The 25,557-nt window shown below is 37.3% G+C and overlaps 1 protein-coding gene across 1 annotated transcript in view; it reads left to right on the top strand.

The window, feature by feature from the left end:
- The window catches only part of LOC116420353 (translation initiation factor IF-2-like), an 82,106-nt gene that overhangs the window by 52,553 nt on the left and 3,996 nt on the right, over positions 1–25,557 (top strand). The window lies entirely within an intron of this gene.

Below are 25,557 nucleotides of genomic sequence, written 5' to 3'. Positions count from 1 at the left end.
TACTCTTTAACATAGGGCTGGATATGCTCACAGTGGTAATGAAGTAAGAAAGAGAAACAACAGGAATACGTATAGGCAAAGAGGAAACTAAAATAGTCTCTTTTGCAGATGATATGATGATTTACTTAGAGAAATGATCCAACAGAAAATTAATTGAAACAATACATTCAGCAAAGTCATCGGATATAAAATAAATTCATATAAATCATCAACCTTCCTGTACATTACCAACAAAACCAATAGGAAAAAATAGAAGAAGAAATTCTGCTCAAAATACTTATAGAAGAAATAAATTACTTGGCATCGTTTCTTCCGAGATATATCCAGAAACTAACTATATGAATCCATGTGTGAAATATTCTTTGAAGAAACAAATGACCTTAAATAATTGGAGATACCTGCTATTTGAAAACAGCTGCTGGGAACACTGGAAAACTGTTTGACAGAAATTGGGAATACCAAGGGGTATGCTGGAGCTAGCTCAAACTAGTTCATAAGAGCTGATAATTAAATTTTTAGTGTTAGCATTTGCACCCTGGAAACCAGCATATGCTATAACTCAGAGCTTGATTTATTGTTTTCTTGATTGTAAGAAGGTGATGGAGAAAAATCAATTTAGATTAAACTTAAAAGTATGTTGTACATAATTGTGGAAATATGTATAGAAGAATTATACATGTTTAACACATATTGGATTACTTGCCATCTAGGGGAAGGGGTGTGGGATGGGAAGGAAAACATTTGCAAGGTTTTACAAGGGTGAATGTTGAAAATTATCTAAACTTTTGTTTTGAAAATCAAAAGGTTTAATAAAAAAACAAAAGTACATCATGCATATTTTTGAGAGCCTATTGTAATATATTTAACAGTAAATCCCTGAGTATGGCTCAACATCTTATATCCTTATACCAAGATAAACTCCAAATGGATACATTGAGGGTGACATCATAAGGAAAAGAGAGAAGCAAGAAGAAATTACTTTTAAGATAAAATGGATAAGGTTCATGAATAAATATGCAATAGAGAGGATCACAAAATAAAATGGATACTTTTGAGCATATAAACTTTAAAAGGTTCTACACAAACAAAATAAAGTTAGAAAGGAAATGGGTAACTAAAAATATTTTTGCATTAAGTAGCTGTGATAAAGGTGTCATCCAATTTATATAAAGAATGATTCACGTTTATAAGATGAAGAAGCCAAAGAACATGAACAATCAGTTTTTAAGGGAAGAAATTCAGACTATCAATAATTATATAAAAATTCTCCAAGTCATCAACAATTAATTGGCAAAGATGACAAAGGAGGAAAATGACTAATACTGCAGGAGCGGCAGGAAAAGAGGTACATTAATGCATTTGTGGGGGAGTTGTGAAATTCTACAGCCATTTTGGAAAGTAATTTGGAACCGTGTATCCCAAATTTCTAAACCGTATGATCCTTTGACTAAAGTGTGCTAGAGCCCCAAAGAGCCTATGCCCCAAAGAGACCAAAGGAAGAGAAAAAGGGTCCATGTATCCAAAAATATTTATAGCAGCTCTTTTCATAGCAGCCCCAAACTGGGACCTAAGGGAGTGAGTACTTACTGGGAAATGTTTACGAAAATTGCTGCATATGAATGTCTTAGAATATTAATGTGCCACAATAAATGACAAAATAGATAGCTTTAGAGGAAACTGGGAAAATCTCTATGATGTGATGCAGAAAGAACAGCGAATTTATGAATAAGAATAATTTGGAAAAACTTTAGAACTTTGATTAATATCTTGATAAACCACAAGTCTGAGGGACTGAATCGCAAATATTTGGACATTTACAGTGTGGGCATTTCTTTATTCATCTGTGCCAGTTTATTGTTAAAGTGTTGAGGGTTTTTTGTTTGTTTTAATTGTTGCTTGTGGGAAGCAGAAAAATGTTATGATTTAAAAAAAAAAAACAATATGTTCTAAGTGGTGGAATACTAAATGATAATTATGTGACATATCCCCAAAGTATAGTGTATGTATGTGTGTGTGTATGTATGTATGTGTGTGTATGCACACACACATACATACACACACACACACACACACACACACACATATATATATATATATATATATATATATATATATATATATATTTTTAAGGATGGCAACCAGAATGATGAAGGATTTTAGTTTGTTACATGAAAATTGTTTGAAGGAACAGGTGATATTTAGCATTGAGAGGGGAAGATTGATGAAGGAGAAGGTGGGGATAAACATAATCACTGTCTTGGAGTATTTGAATGACTGTTATGTGGAAGATGGGGCAGCAAAGAAGCACAATGGATAGAGCAATGAGCCTGGAATCAACCAAGTGGGATAAAGATTATCCATTGTCTTATGATATGCAATTAGATGGACGACCTAATCTATAAAAATCATCTATCACTGTATATATGTTTTGTACAGACATTGCAAATGGATGATTTTGGGCCAGAATTGAATGAGATGAGAACAGTTTGGATTCTGTTTGGGAAATGACAAAAAAATTTATGGATAGTTCCAAGCTTTGCCTTGTAAGTAAGGCCTATTTTTTGATAATATTCTTCTGCTGTGCTTGTATATTTCCAGATAATGGAACACTCTAGTGTCCATCTATTCTTTTCCTTCACTTTTTAAAAATCTATTCTCCTTTCAATATTTCTCCATAGCCTTCTGAACTCATTTTATATTATTTTCCCCACTCTCTTTCTGGTCTTCTTTCTGTTTGTTCTTTATATGTGCCTTTTCATCTCTCATATTCATGACTTTCCTCTGTAGGCTGGCCCCCAGGACTAGAATATTCTGTACCTCTTTAGAATCCCTTATTTTCTTCAGCACATGTATCAATTGTATTGCTGAGACTTCTTCTCATCCTACCATCCACTAGTGCCTTCTCTCCCCAAATTACCTTGCCTTTACTTCTATATATTTCAATATGTATATATCCCACCCCTCCCCATAGAACGAAAGCTTTTGATGGCAGTGATTATTGCCTTTCTGTGTTTGTAGCTTTAGTGACTGGCACACATAGTACAACTTAATAAACAAGTGTTGATTGTTTAGCAATTGCTCAGACATTGAAGATACCCAGCTCGTCTGTTGCATCCTGGGTTATCTCCAGTCATCTTGATCTTTGTCCTGCCACTGGACTTCTGTGACCCTGGAAGAAAGAGTGAGGTGGATGGCTTTGTGTAACTGCCTCCCTTCAGTCCAATTCATGTGCATTTCTAGACATCACCAAGCCTATGATGTCATTGGTTCTCTTTGAAAACAAAGGACAAAAAAACCAAGAATGTGATGGCTTGGCCTAGAATCCAAGTCACTGGTTAAATCCTGTGTAAAAATGATAAGATTAGACTATTTTACTTTTAAGATCTCCTCTAACTCTGAATCCTAAATCCTACAAAACCCAAATGGTGATGACAACTTTCTGGGTGATTAAGCACAAGAAGCCCCTTTTGTTTTGGTCTTTGTAGTTCCTGGAAGCAGCTTTTCACAGTTATCTTGTTTGTTTCTAACCAATGCTGAGGATGGTATAATTAGTTCTTTTTGTTATTTGTTTTATATTCTCTAAGCTTGGAAGCTTTCCCCACTTTTAAGGAGCTGCAGTGGCCTGAGGCTCCCTTCCCCCTAACTGGGCCATTTCCGTAGTGCTTTGACTTCTTATATCTAGTGTGGTTCAGTGGAAGGTTATTGTTTTTTGAGTCACAGGATCTGGGTTCAAATCCCACCCATGATGCTTATTACCTATATGACCTTGAACAATTCACTTATTCTTTCTGTGTCTGAATTTCCATTTCTGCAATCTGAGGGAGTTGGAGTAGGTGGCCTCTGAACTCCTTTTCAGCTCTTGATCTAGTAAGCTATATGTGACCTTGGGCAAATCAAAGTTACTTCCTCTCTTTGGGTCTCAGTTGTTTCATCTGTAAAATGAAATGTTTGGCCTCTCAGATTTTAAATCTCTGCTCCAACATGACTTCAATTCCAAATCTACTTTTGGAAGCTTTCCAGAATATCCATCGTATGCTACCATCATTCCTCCAAAATCCTAGCTTTCCTATTACTGTTGTGGGCGCTATAATTCTTGCAGGTTCACAACCTGAGTGTCATTTTCCATTTTTTTTTTCACTCAAACTCACCCTGTGAATCTAGTTTCTTTTCAAATTTCATCGTTTTTACTTTCATAAGATCTCTTGTATAGGTTGGTCCTTTTCTTTCCACTCACATGGCCATCACACTAGGACAGGCTTTGATCACTTCATGCTGGGGCTACTGGAACACCCTTCTAATTGGTTTCTCTTTCTCCAAACTCTGCGCACTCTAATCCATCCTCAATTTAGTTGGTAAAGTGCAGGCCTAACCATGTCACTCTAATTACATTTGGCTTTTAAAACTCCTCATAGTTTACTTAGTGCCTTCCTACATTTCCAGTCTTCCTTCTCCCAAGTCTTTTCCGTGTACTCTGAGCCAATTCACTGGCCTTTTTGATATTGCTTATACAAAATAATCCATTTACCATTTCTGAACTTTGCAATGATTGCCTCCCCCATGCCTATAGTGCTCTCTCTTCTCTTCGTTCTGCAGAAAGCTTTTCTTAATTTGTGTTATCTGCTAGTGCTCCCCTTCTGAAATTGCCTTCCATCTACTCTTATACATCCATCTAAAATAATTTGCTTTCTCTTCTCTCCCCACCCTACTTGGAAGAGTTCCATTTATAACAGATTTTCAAGGAACTGTGCCCTCTGTTCCCTAGGGGAGTTAATATGTCCATCCTCTCACCCCCTGCCATCTTGCTGTCCTCTCTACCCTATGTATAATTCCTTTTCTTCCTCTACCTTTTTTTGGGGCAGAGTAATCAAATAAGTATGGCCCTTACATCTGTAGAGAATATGTGCCCAGCTGTTGGCTTGTTGTCTCCCTCATTAGACAATGAGTTCCTTGAGAGGGGGGGTCTGGGTTTTTTGTCTCTCTCTATATCCCCAATACTTACTATGGTGCCCGACACATACTAACTTTGAAGTAAATGTTTACTTATTGGAATCCTGGGACCCAGAAAGGAAAAAAAGGTCAAAAAAGTTGTGGGAATTGCAGTTCTTGTTTGTCCTTCATCCCGGAAGAGGAACATGATATCAGAGAGGTGATGCTATAACATGCAAGTGAGTTGGATTTACGTGAGGGAGGGCAGTACAAAGTCATCAACTTTACTCTTTGTGGAATTCTCTGAATCTGGTGGCAAAACATAGATCAAGCTCTCTGAAGTTGGCCCTGGATGCAGTGGGAGGCCTCGATCTTATTAAGCTAAGATCTTTAACAGGACTCAGTTTGTCCAAAGCAATGCTCATTTGGTGATTAAAGGCGGGTAAGAATTGAGGCAAAAGATGGCCTAGTTTGACTTCACAAAAGAATCAATCTGACACAAGCCATTTCATGTCATCCCTCTGACCTTCAGGTTGGCTATCTTGACTCTTACCCACCGGTAGAGGGGGCAATTGCCATATCTCAAACTGCTGTAGTCTCCCTGGAGTCCTTAAAAATGGAGCTGGCCTGGCAGTGAGCCAGTGGGAATCTGCTCTTGAAGTTAGGCCAGAAGCAGCTCAACGGTTGACAGAATGAAGCAACAGGATTGGGCGTTCTCTGCCATGTTTGTGGGCCTGTTCCAGGTGCTAGCCATTTGCTGTAAATAAGGCATATGCAATCTTTTGTCCTTGGAACAATTTACCAAACAAGTGCTTTCCTGTCAATTCATGGCAAAGGAACTGGATGAACAAAAGAAGTCCTTTACTTGAGTGTACTCCAGTAAGTGGCCCATCTCCCTGGCAGGAGCCCATAGTTTGAATGTGAATTCGGCCCAAATCCACATATTCCCTTAGAGTCCTGATTGTCAAAACACTGTGTAAATAAGCAGTCAGTGATGTTGAAGATGGTTGTTTCCATAGATTACATTTTTACTTTTTTTTTAGGGGGGGAGACAAGAAAAGAATCCCTCAAGAATTATGTGGACACCTGCTTTTGGGTATATTCAGTTTTTGAGATAAACATCTGCCCTTAGTTTTACAATGCTTTCTAAATTATGGAGATAATTTCCAAAACATATCTTTTGGCAAAGTTCTCACGATGTTTTACGATCCTGGAGTAAGTAAAACTACTAAGTCTCCTCCTTTTGGTGGGGAAACTAATGCAGAGTCAATAGATTAGTTATCCAAGTTAATTTAAGAGGGTTTTCTGTTTTAGGGAGAAATCATATCCATTAACCTTCTCCTCCCCACTTGGAAGAAAAAATCCCTCTGGATCAGACCTTTAGAGATCATGCCCTCCCCCTACCTCCTTTCAATGAAAGCAAACATTAAGGTCACTTGCCTGGTTGATCTTTCATTTGTGAATAGAAATTTCTGTATCAGCACCAGCACTCTATTAGTAACTTGTGGGTATTATAGAGCTGTGATCAAGGAAATGGAAGCAGAATGATGGGGTGGGAGGAGGGGAGAAGGACAAAAGAGAAACTGTTGAATAAGAAGTTAGCTATTGGTCCCCTACTCCCCACCTAGAACAGTAGCCTGTAAACCAGACCATCAGAGACCATGCTGAGTTCCCTGGGGAAGTTCATCCACTGAGCTTTGGAAGCGGGCCCTGGAGCTGAGCTGTAATGATTGATGAGTGAGTGTGTAAACTCATCTCATTTAGTATACCTAACAGCCCCCAGACCATGCTTCCTATCCATCCATCTAAAATAATTTGCTTTCTCATCTCTCCCCACCCCACTTGGAAGAGTTCTATCTGTAACAGACTTTCAAGAGACTGTGCCCTCTGTTCCCTAGGGGAGTTAATATATCCATCCCCTCACCCCTGTCATTTTGTTGTCTGCTCTACCCTGTGTATAATTCCTTCTCTTCCTCTACCTTTTGCTTAGGGCACGGTAATCAAATAAGTATCGCCATTATATCTGTAGAGAATATACCAATTAATTTTCTTAGGACTTCACATATCATTCCTGTATCTCTCTAGAGCACATTCCCTTTCCCTGGCCATCACTCCTTTCTCTGTTGTCTCCTCTTGCTAGAATGTATATTCCTTGAGGGCAGGGACTGCGTCGTTTCTGTATTTGCATCCTTAGCCCTTAGCAAAGTAGATCTGGCCTGTGGCAAGTGCTTAATGAATGCTCATTCAGTCATTTATGGATAGGCTAAGGCTAGGTTGGCAGCACAGAGTAGAGGCTCTTGCTATCAAAAGTCACAGCCAAAGCCAGGACATCCATGAAGAGAGAAGCTCGGCCAGGAACCAGACCCAAAACAAGAAGTGGTGGTTGGTGGTCAGGGGTGGCACTTAGTACTTTTGATCAGAAGAGGTCAGAGGTTCCAAGTCTGGGCAAACAGTAGAGGTCTATGAGTCCATAAGGAAGGGCAAAACATCAAACAAGAGGAAGAACAAATTTAATGAACCAGCATATGTTCCACTCTAGGCTTAGAGATTTGATCTGGGTAGATCCAATCTTGGTATAGCCATGTCATGCTTATCTTGGGACAGCTTGGTTGAGGGGGATGCCTTTTTGGTAGGTCCATTGCCTGGTTGGAATGGGGCTAGAGAGAAAAGGTTAGATAACTATATTAGGGCTGAATGTTCCAGACTAAGAAGAGGAAGGGAGGACCAGTCAGAAAGTATGGGCTGAACCAACTTTAAACTGCCTTCAAGAAGTGGAAGTAGAAATGTCCTCCTTCTTCATAGACTCCCTGTCTCTCTCCATTGGGTGGGTACCTGAGGCCAGGTTACAGTATGAACTGTCAGCATTTGCTATGAGATACCACCTAGAGTTTTTGGCATTCTACACAGTAACCTGGCAATGTAGTGTTGACTCACTTCAGTAAAAATGCAAGCTCTAACTTCCCCTGAAGATTGTTAGAAAAAGACTGACAATATCATTTCCCTCTTGGAGGAAAAGCAGGAATACAGGGGAGGAAGTTAGGCTGGCTTTCCCTGACTATCTATTTGTTTTTTCTTTCCCTGAATGATATAGTGGGAAGAGTACTTCCTCTGGAGTCATTGAATCTAGCTTAAAGTCTTGCCTCTTGTTTACTATCTGTATGATTTTGGATAAGTCTCACTCAGTTTCCTTCTTTGTAAAATAAGGAAGTTAGACTTCATGACCTCTGACATCCCTTTCACCTTTAGATTCATGATCCTGTGTCTGACCTTGATTTAGTCCCTTCCTCCACCTAAATCTCAGTTTCTTCATCTATAAAATGAGTGAGACTAGATGGCCCTTGAGATTCTGTCTAACTCTAATTCTAGATTCATTTCTGTCTGGTTTTTTTTTCCGTTTCTTTTATAGAATCCATCTAGCTACTCTGAAGATAACTCTCATTTATCCAGGCCTGATCTTTCTCCTGAACTCTAGTCCAAATCGTCTGCCAGACATCCCCACATGATATTTGGTAGTTATGTCAAGGTCACCACATCCAAAATGGAGCTTATTATATTTCTTCCAAAAACTATTCCTCCTCCAAACTTTCCTATTTCTATTAAGGATACTCCATCCTTCTTAATCACTCATATTTATGACGTTAGATTTATCATGGACTCTTTCCTTTCCTTTAATACCACATCCATCCTCTTGATTTTACCACAAGAATAGGGTTCTTTGACTTTTTTTGTGTCTGTGATCTCATGGTCTCTGAAAGTCTGGCAAAATCTTTGTACTCCTCTGAATACTGTCTTCAAGCACATAAAATAAAATTATTTTAGAAAAAAGATTATACTAAAATACAGATATTTGAATATTTAAATTAAAAAATTCATGGAAACCCTGAAAACTACTCCTAGTTCCCTTCAGGGGTGGTCTGTGGACTCTAGGTTAAAAACTCCTGTCCTAGATTGTAAGTAATATCGGTTGCCTTCTCTCCATTCACAAGATTGCATCCTAGTTCAGGTTCACATTATTTGAACTTTTGCAGTGGCTTCCTAAATATCTTTCCTGACTTAGCTCTCCCCTCACCAGCTAAAAGTGAGATACTTGATCTGTAATCTCATGAGATCATTCTCCTGGTAAAATTTCAAAACGTTAATATTTAAATTTTGATAGCTTTAAACCCCTCCTAGGACATCTCATCTTATTTAAAACAATACCAAAAAATCAAAACAGTTATGGCAAAACCAACCAAGATGTTGACTACACATGGCTGAGGTTTCCAATATTCCATATTCCCTGTACTTGCTGTGTCCAACACAATTGCATTTCTTCATCTTTGCGTCCAAAATTGGTCACAGGACACAGATCCACCATCACCTTCATTATTGTATATGTTACTTTCCTGATTCCGTTTCTTTTGTATCATTCATACAAATCTTCCCATGTTTTTCTAAATTCCCCATGTTGATCATTTCTTCTAGAACAATAAATTCATTATAGTCAAATGCCATAATTTATTCAGCCATTTTGATAGACAACCACATTGCTTCTAAGCTTTTTATTGGCCTTAAGGTAAATGTTTAGAAGTAAGACTTCAAAGTTCTTTAATATTAAACAGTTTGGTGGCTTTTCTTGTATAATTCCAAATACTTTTCCAGGATGATTGAACCAATTCATAGTTTCATCAAGCCTTTAGTATATAGGCCTGTATGGAAGATATACTAGTCTTCTACATGTCCTCCAAACTATTTCCTTCTTTTGTCCTTTTTGCCAATTTTCTGGGTATCAAGTTTTCAAGTTTTAAGTACATGTTATGTGTCAGACCCTGTGCTAAGTGATGAGGATGCAAAGTCAGGTAAAAACCAGCCCTTGTTGTCAAGGAGTAGCTTGGAATTTACAAGGTGATTGATTACATACATATATTATCTCACTGGATCCTTACAACAATCCTGTGAAGTGAGTGCTTTTATTTATTATCTGCGTTTCACAGACGAGAAAACTGAGGCTGAGTTTAATTTGTCCAGAGTCCTATAGGTAGTAAAGTATATGAAGCTGGATTTGAACATGAGTTTTCCTGACTCTTAGTCCAGCACTCTATTCACCGTGTTATCTAGCTACCCTTTGGGGTATATATCAGAATGTGTTTGACTTTCCTTCCCTCTATCACAAACTCCAGGTAGGAATGGTCCTTTCTAATATTTTCCATTATTTCTCCTATAGTAACCACTTTATTCCCATTCATGAAAAGAAGATCCAGCATAGATTCTGTTGTTTTTTCCCACTTTTAAAAATGTGGCTTTTGTCATTAAGAAATCTACGGAAATGAGTAGCCATTCTGTATTTGGCCCAGGGTGATGTCTGAATAGCTGAAGTTGCTCATTACCAGTGAACTGTGCATTTGTGCCAGGCTTGTGACTTGTTTCTCTAACTCCTCATCCCTTTTTTCCTTTTTCTTATGGGGCTGATACTATATATATATTGTTGAAGACAAAATTATTTCCTTCACATCCCATTTATTTTCATTAAAAATATTTTAATTGTTAATTTTTGCCTTTAGATGTTTCTTACTTGACTTCACATGTTCAGACTGAATTTGGGACAAAAAAAGAAGAAAAACATTTGATATGAAACTTTGTATGTAAATGTATATAATTTTTGCCTTTGTTACCCCTGAACCTCCCATTTTGTTTTCTTGAGGAAAAGAGAGATGTTTCATTATTTCTGCTCCAGGATCTTCATTGGTTTTTCATTATCAGAGTTTGGCTGCTTTTCTTGGAGAGTTTCGTTTATAGTATTAGAGTCATTTTACATATTGTTTTCTCAGTTTGGCTAATTTTACTTTGTGTTAATATATAAAAATCTTCTGCTTCTCTGAATTCCTTAATTTATTGCTTCTTATTTTATAATAATAGTCATATCCCTCTACCCTACTTTTAAAAATTAAAATGAAATTTAGCCATGTCCTAATCAACAGGTACTCATTTGTTTCCAGCTTTTTGCTACAACAAAAAAAAAATGCTATTTGATATACAATTGGGCCTTTGTTTCTGTCTTTTAACTTTCTTGGGATGTAAGACCAGTTCATTAGGTGAAAGAATATGGCCATTTTAGTGACTTTTCTTGTATAATTCCAAAGAGAAAATATAAAGTTGTTATACAGTTTCATAACTTCCTTAACAAAGGACTCATCTTTCTATAGTCCTTCCAACATTAACTATTCCCACAATTTTTTCATCTGCCAATTTGCTTGGAGTGAGGCGAAACCCAAGTTTTAATTTGAGAATGACTTTGTGTGATCATTTGTAGTCTTCTTGATAATTACATATGGCTCTTTTCTCTTTTCCTCTTTCATCCTTTTCACTTTAAATGCTTCTTGAATAGATTTGCTAGATATCAGACAAAAATATTCTTACCAGCCTTGGTTAGGGAGATTCTGTCCCTGTCCAGGAATCTCACCTCCTGATGTTTTAAGCTGTTGAGTAGAAATACAAATCTCAATTTTACCCTTCACCAGTTAAAACCAGCTATTCACTTCCCAATGTAATAGTAATTATTTTTTTCCTCTTCTGGATCCCTTGCCTTCAGAGATCACCCTGTCTCTTTAATTTGTTACCTAAGAGTCCTCATTTTTAGCAGTAAAGTTCCTAACCTCCTTCTGGCACTATCATTTGTATACATGTGAATTACTAGAGTGGGAATGATTTCTTTTTCTAAGTCTTGGGAGGCTATCTTCATTACATGCTTCTGAAAGGAAATCCACCTCTTTGTTCTTATCAGATGAGCTGCCTCAGTATCCTTGAGGAGGGTCACCTATCTCCAATGTTCTTTGCTTTATTCTCTGTCCCTTATTAGGATTCTTCTCTATCTTTTCTTAGAGGACAAGTAGTTGCTTGCTTACTTGAAAAAATTATCATGACATAGACAATCATTAACAAGCATGAACATTTCCATATAAAAAGAAAATCGGGAGGAGGATTGGAAATGACACTATGAATCTATTGCATACATCTTTTAAAAAAAATCAACAAGTGTTTATTTGATACCTATTATGTACCAGGTGCTGGAGAGATAAGTAAAAAGAATGAAATATATCCCTATTCTCAAAAAGCTGACATTTTAACAGGGGAGACAACAAATAAATATATATGTATGCAGAATAAATGTAAAGAGAATAAATGCAGAGTGGTTAAGTACTGGGTAGTCTGGGAGGGAGGTTATTGGCCCTAAGCTTTTAAAAAAATATGTTCCAAGCTCTCTGCTACCAATCCAGGTGGAAGCGAGTAGAGAAGAACATTCTTCTGCTTCTGGAGTTGTCTGCTGAATGGGACATAACCAATGGATGAGTCACTTTTTTGTTAGCTGAACACAGGGATTCTTCAATCAGTTCAATGCCAACCTCTCAAGAAGGTCTGCTTGGCTACTGATTCTCAGGTTAAGATAGAAGACAATGAAAATGCATGAATTATATCTTGAAAAGACATGGTAGATTCTATCCAGAGAGACGGAGTTCATTACAGCCATGGGGATGGCCAGCATAAAGCTAGGAAATGAAGTGTTGTCTATGGCATAGAGAAATTCTCAGTTTAATTGGATTAGAGCATGCAGGAAGAGTAGTAATGTCCAATGAGCTTGAAGGTATAGGGTGGTACCACGGTGGGAAAGGCTTCAAAAGTATTTTGTCCTAGTTATTAGGGAGTCACTATAGTTTTCTGAGTTAGAGAATGAAGTGCTATGTCTTCTTCAAAGTCATATCTTTGCTTAAGAAAAATTGTGATAGCAGTACTAGCAATTTTAAATATTAATTTTAAATCTGAATTAAATAAAAATTAAAGATTAATTTAAAGTAAATTATAAAATAGCAACATTGCCGTGATTGTCTATTTCCTTGTATGTACTTCTGCTTTTGTCTTGTCTTTCAAAAATGATTCATGTTTTTCTTTATTTTACATCACTAATATTATTCCCTTCTCTTCCCCCACAATTAAGTAAAAGCCTCTTCTTGTAACAATTAAGTACAGTCATGCTAAACAAATTAATGTTATCTTGTTTGTGTCTGAGAAAGTACGTGTATTAGAGGGACTGGTGGATGAGGGCCTGGTGCTTAGAACATACCCCAAACTCTCTGGTATTAACCCAGGTGGGAGCTAGTAGAGAACAGTATTCTTCTGGTTTTGGAGTACGCTGTTGAGTATGGCAGAGGCAATGGACTTCCTTGGTTGCTGAACACAAGGACTCTGTCAATTGGCTGTTGAACTGGATCAAGCCCAGATCCCTTGGCCAGATGCCACTGGCTCTGGCTGCTTATTCTTCTGATCCCTTGAAGCTCACAAAGTCAGTCCCCAATACTCTTTTACTTTAGATCAGAAAAGAACACAACAGAAACCAGACTGAAGACCACAGACACTAAAGTTGTGTGTGAAGATGTTCTTCATCCTTTGTTCTAAAGAGGAGGTCCGTGACATCAGGGAGGTGATGAAGTGACATGCAAGTGAATTGGATTTTAGTGAGGGCGGGCTCACTAGTCACCAGCCTCACTTTCCCCTTTAGAGCCATCTGACTCCAGTGGCCAGATAGCGATCACGGTGACTGGACATGGCTCTGGATGAAATGGGAAATCTTGGTCTTTTTAAGGTCTCAGTCTGACTGAGGCAACACCCATTCAGTGGTTGGGTGAAAAGATTAAGTGGCAGGCTCTGGCAGCTGTTACTTCCTCCCCAAAATAGGGACTTAAAGGCAGATCTTTTCTTTCTCAGCTCCTGGAAAATCAGAGTTTGTCTGCCTTTTGTACACATAGCCCTTCTGCCTTAGCAGCCAATTAAAAAGTCTTTTGGTGATAGTTCAATAAATTTACAGGATGTAGAAGATATACTCAAAGGGATAGAAAGTGGGAGGGAAAGAGCTCTCCATCTTGCAATCCTGGTGGAAGACTTATGAAGCTTCCATGTGGGTTAGTTAATTAGGCACAGCATATTGCTCATGTTCTAAGGACTGGGTACTCATTGGTCAGTACTTCCATTCTATAAGTGTTTCTCTGCAGTGACAGTCAATCATATTTATTACTTGATGTGATCAAGTCACTTCAACACCATAGGCCTCAATTTATTCATCTGTAAAATTAAAGAGTTATACTTGGTAGCCTGTGAGGGACTTTAAAGTATTAATTTGATGATCTTATGACCCCTCTTCCAAGAGATGGAAATCATCCATTATTATTAGTCTTCTGGAGTCATAATTGGCCATTGCCATGATCAGAATCCTTAAGTCTTTAAAGCTGATTTTTCCTTTATGGCATTGGAGTCATCGTATAAATAGTAATATTCATTCTTCGTTTTTGTATCATTTCACATCCAGATTTCTCTCAAGTTGTCTTTGTGTCTTATGACACAGTAATATTACATCACATTTATCAACCTTATTTTGTTCACCCATTCCAGTATTTGGTGGAAATCATGTTGTTTTCAATTTTTTTTTTACCACAACAGAAAAAACAATGCTAAAATATCTTTGGACCTAAGCTTTGTAGTGGTATTACAAGATCAAAGGGTATGCATAATTTAATGACTTTTGGGGTGTACTTTTTCCCAGAATGTTTAGAACAATTCATAGCTCTGTCACCAGTGTGTTAATGCTCTAGTTCTTCAGCCCCTCCACAATTTCCATTTTCCTTGTTATTTTTTGTCAGTCTTATGGACATGAAGCACAACCTGAGAACTATTTTATTTATTTATTTTAATATAGCTTTTTATTTACAAGTTATATGAATGGGTAATTTTACAGCATTGACAATTGCCAAACCTTTTGTTCCAATGTTTCCTCTCCTTTGCCCCATCCCCTCCCCCAGATGGCAGGTTGACCAATACATGTTAAATATATTAAAGTATAAATTAAATACAATATAAGTATACATGTCCAAACAGTTATTTTGCTGTACACAAAGAATTGGCCTCTCAGAGCTATTTTAATTTGTATGCTCTAATTATTAATGATTTGAAACATTTTTTTGTCTGATTGTTGATAGCTTAGGTTTTTTCCCCTTTGACCATTTATCTATTTTAGAACAGCTCCTTCTAAGGGCCATCTCACTCCTTTTAAGGATGAATTTGAACTGTATTTTTCCTAAGTTCTAAGATTTTTCTTGGCAAATTCAGTTTCTGACTTTGTTCACAAGTTCAAAGCCTCTTCCAAGTCACAAACACAATTTCTATCTGTATTCAGCTCAGGACCTTCTCTCTTGTCTCACTCTTCCCACAACCTTTCCCCTGCCTATGTTAGCTACTCGTATTTTGTTCTCTACTCTATGTTCTTTCCTTCGAACAGAGTGATTTTGTTGGTCTGGTTCTCATTGATTGACCCACAATAGGCCTCAGGCCTTACTCCTAGGTGGTCATTTGGGCCCTGATTAGCTCAGAATGAACGCATGACAATTGTTTCTATTTTGCCCTGAAACCCTGGTGATCTTCCTCTCCCAGATTGATTTTTTTTTTAACTGGGTCAAAGAGGCCATTCTCTTCCTCATTTCTTACCTAGCCTTAATCACTGAATGGTGAGGGGTTTCCTCAGACTGAGACCTGTTGAAGACCTATTAAAAAGGCCAAGATCTTCCCCTGCATCCAGGTTCATCTCTAGTCGTCCTGATCAATATCTTGCCACTGGACCCAGATTCCCCTGAGGGGAAACTGAGGCAGGTGACCTTGCTCAGTCCTCCCTCACTGAAATCCAATTCACTTGCATGTCATGTCATGTTTCTCTGACAATAAAGGACAAACTACAAGCTTCATACACTTCTAAGGGAATAGTTTTTTAGCCTTACTATTGCACTGATTACTAGGAACCACTAGATGGTATAGCATATAGATGACTTGACTTAGGGTCAGGAGGACTTGAGTTCAAATGAGACCTCAGATACTTATTAGTGGTGTGACCCAGGTTGTTTTCCTCAGTTCTCTCATCTATAAAATGGGATCACGATAGCAGTTAGGTCTCAGGGTTGTTGTTAAGCTAAAATGAAATATATGTAAAGAGTTTTGTACCCCTAAAATGTTAGATGAATGTTAGCTACTATTGCCAGCATGTCCCCTTTGTTGCCTGAGGTCTAATTAATAATTAGCAGCTTTGACTTGGATGTACTCCCATTTCTCCTGTAGCATCCTATCAGGGGGACTGGGCGTTGACTTGATGAAAAAGAACAGATAGAAGTAAATAGTGGGGAAGATGGGAGGACAGGAGATTGTGATTAGAGAGGGGAATTTCAGAATTCAAAGTAAGTGGTGAAGTTGAAGTCTATGATGGGATCACCCCTGTGGAAGACTAAAGTGGGGATGAAAGGCATAGATGTTTTGGAGGGTGATGAGGGGTGCAGGGTGGGTTTAGCATTTGACTGGGCATTATTGTAAATATTGATAATGAAATAAACATTGATAATGTAAATATTCTTAATAAAGGAATGGATTGGAGTGGAGAGAAAGATAATAAGGGAGGTAGAAAACTCATTAAGGAAAGAAAGAGACAGGGGAATGACTAGGAGATCAAGTAGATAATAGGTCTATGGAAAGGGTGATATATGGACAGATGGTACAAGGGTATACAAGTGGCAGTGGGAGAGAAAGGAAGCTACCTACCTTTCCTCCTGGCCTGATGTCTGAGGGGCCACTAGAGGAGTGCAGTGAGCATAATTGCATATTTGTTTATTGATTTATTGTATTTTTGGTTATTGCTATATATCTGTCAGTTATTAAAGAAGAAAATTTGATGAATATATTTTGACCATAGAGATTTCCCTAGAGGTTGCTTTTTGTTTTCTTTGTCAAGCTCCCTATTATTGAATGAGCTTTTTTTTTTTTTTTAAATTATCTATTATGTGCCATGTACAGTGTTAGATGGAAGGAATATGAAGCCAAAAAGAAACAACTCCTCCTCTCGTGGAACTGCAGTTTGGATTTTGATATGGTTTTGATGGCATTGTAATTCAAAACTGGGTAAAGTAGACAGGTGGGCTTAGGGAGGAGTATACTAGGGGAAATTCTGACGAACTGAGATTTTATTGTAGTTAGAAATGAATAGCCAATTGAAAATATTCTTATTGTTTAAGTATAAAAATTCTGATAAGCAATAATGGCCTCCGACGATGTTATGAAAGAGATAATCAGACCTGTTGTCGCCTGTAGAATGGCTGGCCTTTTCCATCAGGTCTGTGTCAAAATCACTACATGAGTCAAATTTGCTTGGGTTTCTAGAGCCCAGAGATTGGGTACTTAAAACACTCCAGCACTGAAACAATGGTCAGACATTCCCAGACCAATAAATATCGCTGAAAAGAGTAAAATGGGGAAAGTAATTTGGAAGGCTACACTTGAAAATCAAGTCATCAAAGCATAACACTATCATTACAATTATCTGTCAGAAGATTTAGTTCAATTACATTTTTGAATTCTCTTGTCAAGATGGCCCAACTCCTCTCAGGATTTGGGACTCCCAGGAGAGGTGAAGAAAAAAAGAATACTAATGCTTTCATTAGCCATTGTTACACAGCCTGCCTCCTTTCAGATGTTTCTATAGTTTTTCAGGGATGAACATGCTAACCCGAGGGAATCAACAAAAGCATGAAATCCCAAAGTGGAATTGTGGAATTCAGGAATAAGAGCCATTTTATCACGATTGCCCAAGTTAGGAGCAAATAATTTTTGGGAAAAATAAGGCGATGAGAACTTGTAAACAAGTGAATCAAAGCATTCCACATAATTCCCAGATACTTTCTTCGCATAGCAGTAACTTTTCAGTGCCATGACTACAGAAAATGGAAGTAGCAGGTTTCGGTGGACTTTTGCTTAAGACATTTGGAGTTTTAGAAACATTTGTGGAGTTTTATGTTGGGATCTTGGGTTTAGAACTGGAAGGAGCCTTAGAGGCCATCCAGTTCAATACCTTCACTCTTACAGATGAGAAATCTGAGGTCCATAGAGGTTGAATGACTTGCCCAAAGTCATACAGTTCTTGGCCATCTAAAGTCAGAATCCAGATTCTGTGCTTCCAAATCCAGCTCTTATCCTTCCAATTCAGCTCTGGTTCCAGATATTACTTTTCTTGCCCATTGATGGACTTTCAGATGGATGTTGCTCAGAGATGGATTATATTGATCTATTTGGCAATTTGTATTGACAGTTTCCCCAGATTTAAAGGGAACTGTATGTCCTCTCTTCATCATGTTAGTGTGTCACACTAATGCTTGATTCTGACTTTGCCATTGCCTGTAGCATTGCACTCAGCTCTCTAATATGCATATCGTTTGTCTCTCTGACTGCGGAGGAAAATCCCTGATAGTACAAATCGATTTTTAGATCAACAAATTCAGCAGAATTCAATATCGGTCCATTTGGTTTACACCTCACATAGTAAAAGAATATTCAGTAGGTGCTCAAAAAATATTTTTGGAGTGAATAAGCTTCTACATAGGAAAGTTCATAATAAGTAAGTATTGTGAAATGCTTACCCAGATCAAAGTAATTAACATACCCTAGTTCTAATCAGACTAAAGAGGAGAAAAGTGGCCTAATTTGTGTGCTTCTTTGATGATGATTATGTGGTTCAGACTCAGATGTTGAGTATTTAACTTTATAAAGAATGGAAAGTCATTTAGGTAAGGGGGTAGGAATCGTTTTTGAACTCTACTAATAATTATATATTTAACATTCCTTTACCTCTGCATATCATTGACATTTCTATGATTTGGGTTCTGGGCAAACCCTATTTATGATAGGGCTTCTTCAACTTTTTCCATTTCAGACCCCTTTTGGCCTGAGAAATTTTTACGTGACCCTAAATATATAAAATAGGTATACAAATCAAACAATTACTCATGATAAATCCTAATTGTGTGATCCCCACATTTAGCTATGAGACCCCATATTGGGTCTCACAATTTAATAAACACAATAGAAGAAATTGGGATTTAGGATGTCACAAATATGAAGGAGGAGACTTTACAATCTAAATCTAGGTTTTCTTGGTTTTTGCTACTTTTCAGAAGAGATCAATGTCCTAAAATGTATTCTACGCAAGGAGACGTCATCAAAGAATCAGAATTTTAGAGTTGGAAGGGACTTCTTTGGCTACAAAGCCTAACATATATTGGATGAGGGCTCATCCAGTCTCTGCTTGAGCTTATGACCTCCCTAGGCAGCTTAATGTACTTTTGCAAATCTGTTACTATTAGAGAATTTCCCCTTACTTTAAGTCTAAATTTTCCTGTTTGCAACTTGTTTCCATTTCTCCTATTTCTACTCTGTAGGGCCAACAAGATAAAATCAAATTTCTCTTCCATATGACTGTTTGTCAAGACCTTGAATATGGCTACCATGATCCTCTAAATCAGGGTGTAGCTGTGTGACCTTGGGCAACTGACTTACCCCAGTTTACCTCAGTTTTCTTGTAAAATAAGCTGGAAAAGGACTTGACAGATGAATCCAGTATGTTTGCCAAGAAAACCTCAAAGGGGTTCCCGGAGAGTCAGACACAACTGAAAAATGACTGAACAGAGGCAGCTATGGAGCACAGTAGATAGAATGAGCAAGACTTCAGCTGATATCCAATCTTAGACACTGACTAGCTATGTGACTCTAGGCAAGTTACTTAACATCAGTTTGCCTCCATTTCCTCAACTGTAAAATGGGAATAATAGCACTTACAGAATTGTTGTGAGGATCAAATTAGATAATATTTTAAAGTGCTAACACAGTGCCCAGCACATAGTAGGCACCTAATAAATGCTTGTTTCTTTCCTCCAGGTTAAGAATCCACAGTTGTTTCAACCAATCATTGCATGACATTGACTTGGGACCGTTAGCCATTGTAGTTTTCTTCCTCAGTTTGCCTCCGTTTCGTCAACTGTAAAATGGGAATAAGATCCACAGTTGTTTCAACCAATCATCCCATGACATTGACATGTTTCCCTTAGCCATTATAGTTTTGTTTCTCTGGATTTTCTTCAACTTATTCATGTCCCTTTCCAACTGAGATCTAGAATTTCTCATGGTATTCCAGATGCAATATGACTGACCAGGGCAAACCACAGAGGAACTGATACCTCATCATTCCTGTGCCTTTCTTCCTGCAGGCCCAGATTGCATTAGCTTTTGTTTTTGCCTTTACGGGAGAAAGGCTCTGAGCCAAATGCTCTGAATCTTGCATATTTCTTTGATATTATTATATATGCTTTCTTTTGTCAGTGCATTGGTAGTTGTTTGAGATAGTGTATTCATCACCACCAGATTTCCTTCAGTTGGTGTTCAATTTTAATTCCTTAAATATTATTATATTCCATGATTTGCATCTTCATTCAGAAAAATATTGATGTTGAAAAAATCCCTTGTTTGAATTTAAAAATAATTTAAATAATTTAAAAATAAGCTTGGGGTCACTGGAAGTGTTTCACAATTTTCCAAATAATAATAATCCACCTTGTTGTCTTCCTCATCTTTACTTCTGGGTCCAGTTTATTGTTCATTTTCAGTGGCTGTCTCCTCTCTCTCTCTTTCTCTCGCTCTCTCATATTTATATATATTTCTATTATATATAAAATATATTATTTATAATATATGTGTTATATCATATTAATTACATATTATGTATAATTAATTGTATATTAATTATATATAATATATTATAATATGCAATATATTTATATATTATATAATTATATATATGTATATATATATATATATATATATATAGAGAGAGAGAGAGAGAGAGAGAGAGAGAGAGAGAGAGAGAGAGAGAGAATGAGAATCAAAGGGAGGAGTCAGGTCATTGGGCTGTCCATTCACAGACATATCATAGCACTTTTGCTACAAGTCATTTGAGTTAAACTCTGATAAGACAGCAAAGTATCTCACTAGCCAGAATTTATGCCCAACGTGGGGGAATTTGCTGCTGACACACATTAGTTTTGCCCAAGTGGACAGTTGAGGTAAATAAATAATTTAGAATAATAATGGATTTCATTTGGGAGTCTGGGGTTTAAGGAAGTCACGCCATCCTCTATGAGAAATTGTGGAACTCATTATCTATTGCAAATTCTTCTATTTGGACTCTCTCCTAAGATATCCTCCATGACACTGAATGCCACTTTTGGCTAGCAGACGTTCCTCATTTTAGATCTTGCCTGGATTAATCACAAACTTATCTCTGTAGTATCTATCAAAGAATGTTTTATGATTTTAATACATACATAGGAGAAAGAGAGATTGTTGGAAGAGTGACTTTAGGTCTGCATCTTATTGTCCTGAATCCAGTGCCCTTTTCAAATTGTCCATAAACAATAAATGGGATCTTGTATTTTGGCCACTTTTCTGTTAATTATGTGTGTGAAAGATGTTGAGTTTGGAGTCAAAAGGCTCGAGTTCAAATTTCAGTTCTGTTTCCTTTGTGACCTTGGGCAAGTCCTTTAATATCTCAGAATTTTACCTTTCTCATCTGTAAGATGAAGCTGTTGAACAAGGCAGGATTTTGTTCTGGGGTCCCTTCTAGCTCCAATAATACAAAGGTGTATATTTTGTGCTATGTTGTAAAATAATTTCTAAAGGTCTGTTGTTTTTTTCTCTTATTTTCACTTAACCTTTCTGAGCTTCAGTTTTCATTGCTGTAAAATGGAGATACTAATAGTGTCTCCTTATGAGGTTTTTGAGAGATTCAAATAATTTTATAGCACTTTGCAAATTTCAAAACTCTGTGCCTATGTGAGTTATTATTCATCAATAGGTGTGAAAGTTATTCTTTTATAGATTCATAGAGCTGATAAATAGTCGTACAGATCTGGAGTGTAGGGAGACAATAGTGTTGCCAAAATTAAAGCTGGAGGAATTGTCTGCTGACAGATATATCTATATCATAAATGTATCTATTTCAATATCTATATAAAATAAAGTCTTGGATTTAAGGCTCTCTACCCGACCCCATTTTTCTGTTCCAGGTTCATTTGCATTGTCCACACAATAGACTCTTGGGAATTTCTAACCATAAGTCAGTTAGTTAGGATAAAGTATTCTGATCTCAGCCTCTGATACTAGATGAAAAAGAAATGACTTAATGTTAGTAGGAAGGGACTCTGTGATCTCATTGGTGAATTTCTCTTTCAAATGATTTCTGAAGTCACAGAGGAAAATCTCCCATGATTACTCTTGAAAAAAGATTTGAGTCATTGAGTTGGACTGCTTCTTGACCAGCCTGTACTTCCCATTCATACAATGAGAGTGTTCTAGTCCTGCCTAAGTTTTCCTTAAATGATTGGTTCTTCAGGTTCTGGAGGCTCACTAAAATTAAACTTCTCTGTCCCTTTGATGCTTTGTCACCATTGGCTTTAGTCTTCATGTAGATCTTTGCATGAATTGTCAGGACATCCAGGTATTGTGTTCTAGCTGGCTCTCTACAGCCAGCTTTGAGTAGCTTTACTTATACTTTGAGGAGCTTGGAGTTGTTGTTATGTTTGATATATCTGGACATACTAGAGTCATCGTATCTCTCTTTTCAGTACTCATTATTTCCTTAAGTAACTTCAAACTCCCAACAGTGTTACCCATATATGATCAGTTCTTACCTGATTCACAGAAGCTTAATCCTACTAAAGAAAGACTGAAGAAGTACCTTTTGCAAATATTTCTCATAGGATTAGTAGAATACAAGGATCATTTAGGATCTGTTACCTGAACACAGTGGGGATATTCTACATTTCAAATGTAGGAATAACTGAATGAGGTTGAGGGAAAGGACCAAGGAAGAGTAGGTAAAATAAAACTTAGCTCTTTTGAGACCCCACCCCATCTCAGCAGCATTTTTCAATACCAGTTCAGTGGCAATAGATTCTTATATAGTAATGGCAGATTCTCTTTTAAAATCCATTTAGACTTCATGTGACCTCATGGTTTCTACTTCTCAGGCAACTTTGCTGGACATCTTTTACTGTGTTTTGCCATTGCTGTTCTTTGTTGACTTGACTTTCCTTTCCAGGAGGGAAAGCTTTGCTTATAAGGCTGTTTTCCAGGAGACCTCCTTCAAATTCTTGCAGTGAAATCAGAGTGATCCAGGGTAATCTCTTGTTTGACCTTAATGCCACATATTGCGAAGATGTCTTAGAATCCTGCGAGACCATTTTTGCTTTCTTCCATCAAGCTCTCCTTCCTCATATACACTACCTTTAGTTGCAGGAGCAAATGTACTCATTGTGAATATTGAACTCCTCGTGTCTCTTTCCTAGCTTCTCTAGCTTTTGTCAAGCCCCAGTTATAGTCCTGCTTTCTACAGGAAGTGTCTCCCAATCCCCATTCATTTTAGTGCCTTCCCTCTGTCGATTATCTCCATTTTAGCCTGTCTTTAACTGTTTGCATATTGTCTCCCCCATTGGACCATGAGCATCTCTGGGATGGGGTCTGCCTTTTGCCTTTCTGCATATCCCCAGCACTCACCACTGGGCCTGCCATGGTAAGTGCTTAATAAACATTTGCTGACTGACAAGCTGAAGGCTGTAGCTCCATAAATAGTAAGCTAGAAAGTCTACCAGCATCCTTGTAGTGTGCGGTCCCAATCCAGAGATCTTGAGTCAGTCTCAAAGTGGCCCATAGGCAACATACCATTGATTACATCTCGCTGTGGCAGCTTCTTCAACCCAAACACAAAGTCAGGGCCTTCTCTCTTTCCTCATGAGAGTTCATTAGAATTTTCATATGAGTGTCCCCATCACTTTCTGTATTATCAAATTGAATATCTAGCTTTGAAAGACTCCCAGTCCTATAGTCTCAGAGTGTTATACTTTCCTGTACATGTAGCATCATAAGCAGGTCCCCCGAGGCTCACCAGTAATCATCCATGTTTCTCTGCCTCATCTCTGTGCTGCCTGTGTATCAGCTTTGTTACCTGTTTCAGCCCAGACTTCAAGGTATCCCCATTCAGCTGACAGGACTGCCTCTCTGCAAAGAATACTAATATTCCCAACTTAAGTAGTATGAGTGCATTTGGAGTTACTGGGCTTGGTGCTTTCACAGCTGAGGACATATGAGCTACTCTAGGTATTTCTCTGTTAACTAGTGTTCTCATTTACTTATTTCTCCTAAAGTTGCCAATTTTTTTTTTTGCTAATTCCCTATGATCATCATAGTAAGAAAGGTTACTAATTAAGTACCAAATAGGTTCCATCTTTTTAAAAATAATATTCTATTTTTCTCTATTATGTGTAAATTTTAAAATTTCATTTAAAAAATGTGGAGTTCTGCTTCCCCACCCCTCTCCATGAGAAGCAAACAATTTGATAAAGCTTATATATGTGTAATAAGACAAACCATATTTCCATATTAATTGTGAAAGAAAACACACCCAAAAAACCCACACAAAATTAAGGTGAAAAATAGTATGCTTTGATCTACATTCAGTCTATATCATTTCTTTTTCTGGAGGCTGATAGCATTTTTCATCATGTGACCTTTGCAATGGTCTCGGATCATTGTATTAATGAGAATAGGTAAGTCACTCACAGTTGATCATTGTACAATATTGCTGTTGCTATGTATAATGTTCTCCTAGTTTTGTTCATTCATTCTGCATCGGTTCAAATAAGTATTTCCAGATTTTTGTGAAAGCGTTATGTTCCTCATTTCCCATAGCTCGATAGTATTACATCAAAATCATCAACTACAACTTGTACAGTAGACATCCTCTCAATTTTCAATTCTTGACCTCTACAGAAAGAGGTCAATATATATAAATCCATATATATATATATATATATATATATATATATATATATCCATAGATTTATAGTATAGTTCCAAAGGGTTCTCCAAAATGTTTCCTTAGGAATGCTAGGGTATATCATTGTATCACTAATGGAATAATAAGAAGAGCTAGTATTTGTGTTGCACTTTAATGTTTACAAAGTATTTGACAAATATTATTTTCTTTTGGGCAAAGGTATCATACTTGTACTAATAGCTAGCACTTTTCAAGCACCTTAAGCTTTGCAAAGATATATTCTCATTTGAGTGACCCAGTAACCCTATAAAGTATTACCTACAAATTGTGTCTAAGGCTATATTTGAACCCAAGTTTTCCCGACTCCACATCCAGTACTTTTTCCACTGCACCCACCTAGCATGCCATTGTTAATTCTCTGTCTTTGTATTCTTTGTCCTATACTTCACATTCTTAGAGTGGACTCCGTGCGTGTTGTAAAGCCTGTTTAATAGCAACAGTTGTGATTAAAAGACATTCATAAAACCAGGAGTCATTGGGCTAGGTTCCATTCTTATGAAAGAGCATTAAACTGTCTTTGTAGTACCAGGACATCTAAGACATGGAGATATGGGCAGGATATTCCCAGGAGAATTCAGTCTTCTTTGCTCTGTATTAGAGCTGAGAATCATGGTTCTTTTGTCTTCAACAACCTTAGAATGAAAAATTCCCATGATTCTCTTTGGCTTGCTATGCATATTTGAGCCAAAATACAAGGTAAGCACATAAAATTAATTCACTGTTTTTTCTGAATTTTGACCAGTGAAAAACCCTATCTCTTTTCATTACTTATCACTGTCTTCTTTTTTACCTTCTTTCATCGTGGTATCATCTATGGTTTTCCACTATCTATAGTTTTTAGCATCTTTCTTTATTCC

The sequence above is a fragment of the Sarcophilus harrisii genome, chromosome X (genome assembly GCF_902635505.1).
Source record: "Sarcophilus harrisii chromosome X, mSarHar1.11, whole genome shotgun sequence".
Taxonomy (NCBI): Eukaryota; Metazoa; Chordata; class Mammalia; order Dasyuromorphia; family Dasyuridae; genus Sarcophilus; species Sarcophilus harrisii.
This window is presented reverse-complemented; position numbering and strand designations above follow the sequence as displayed.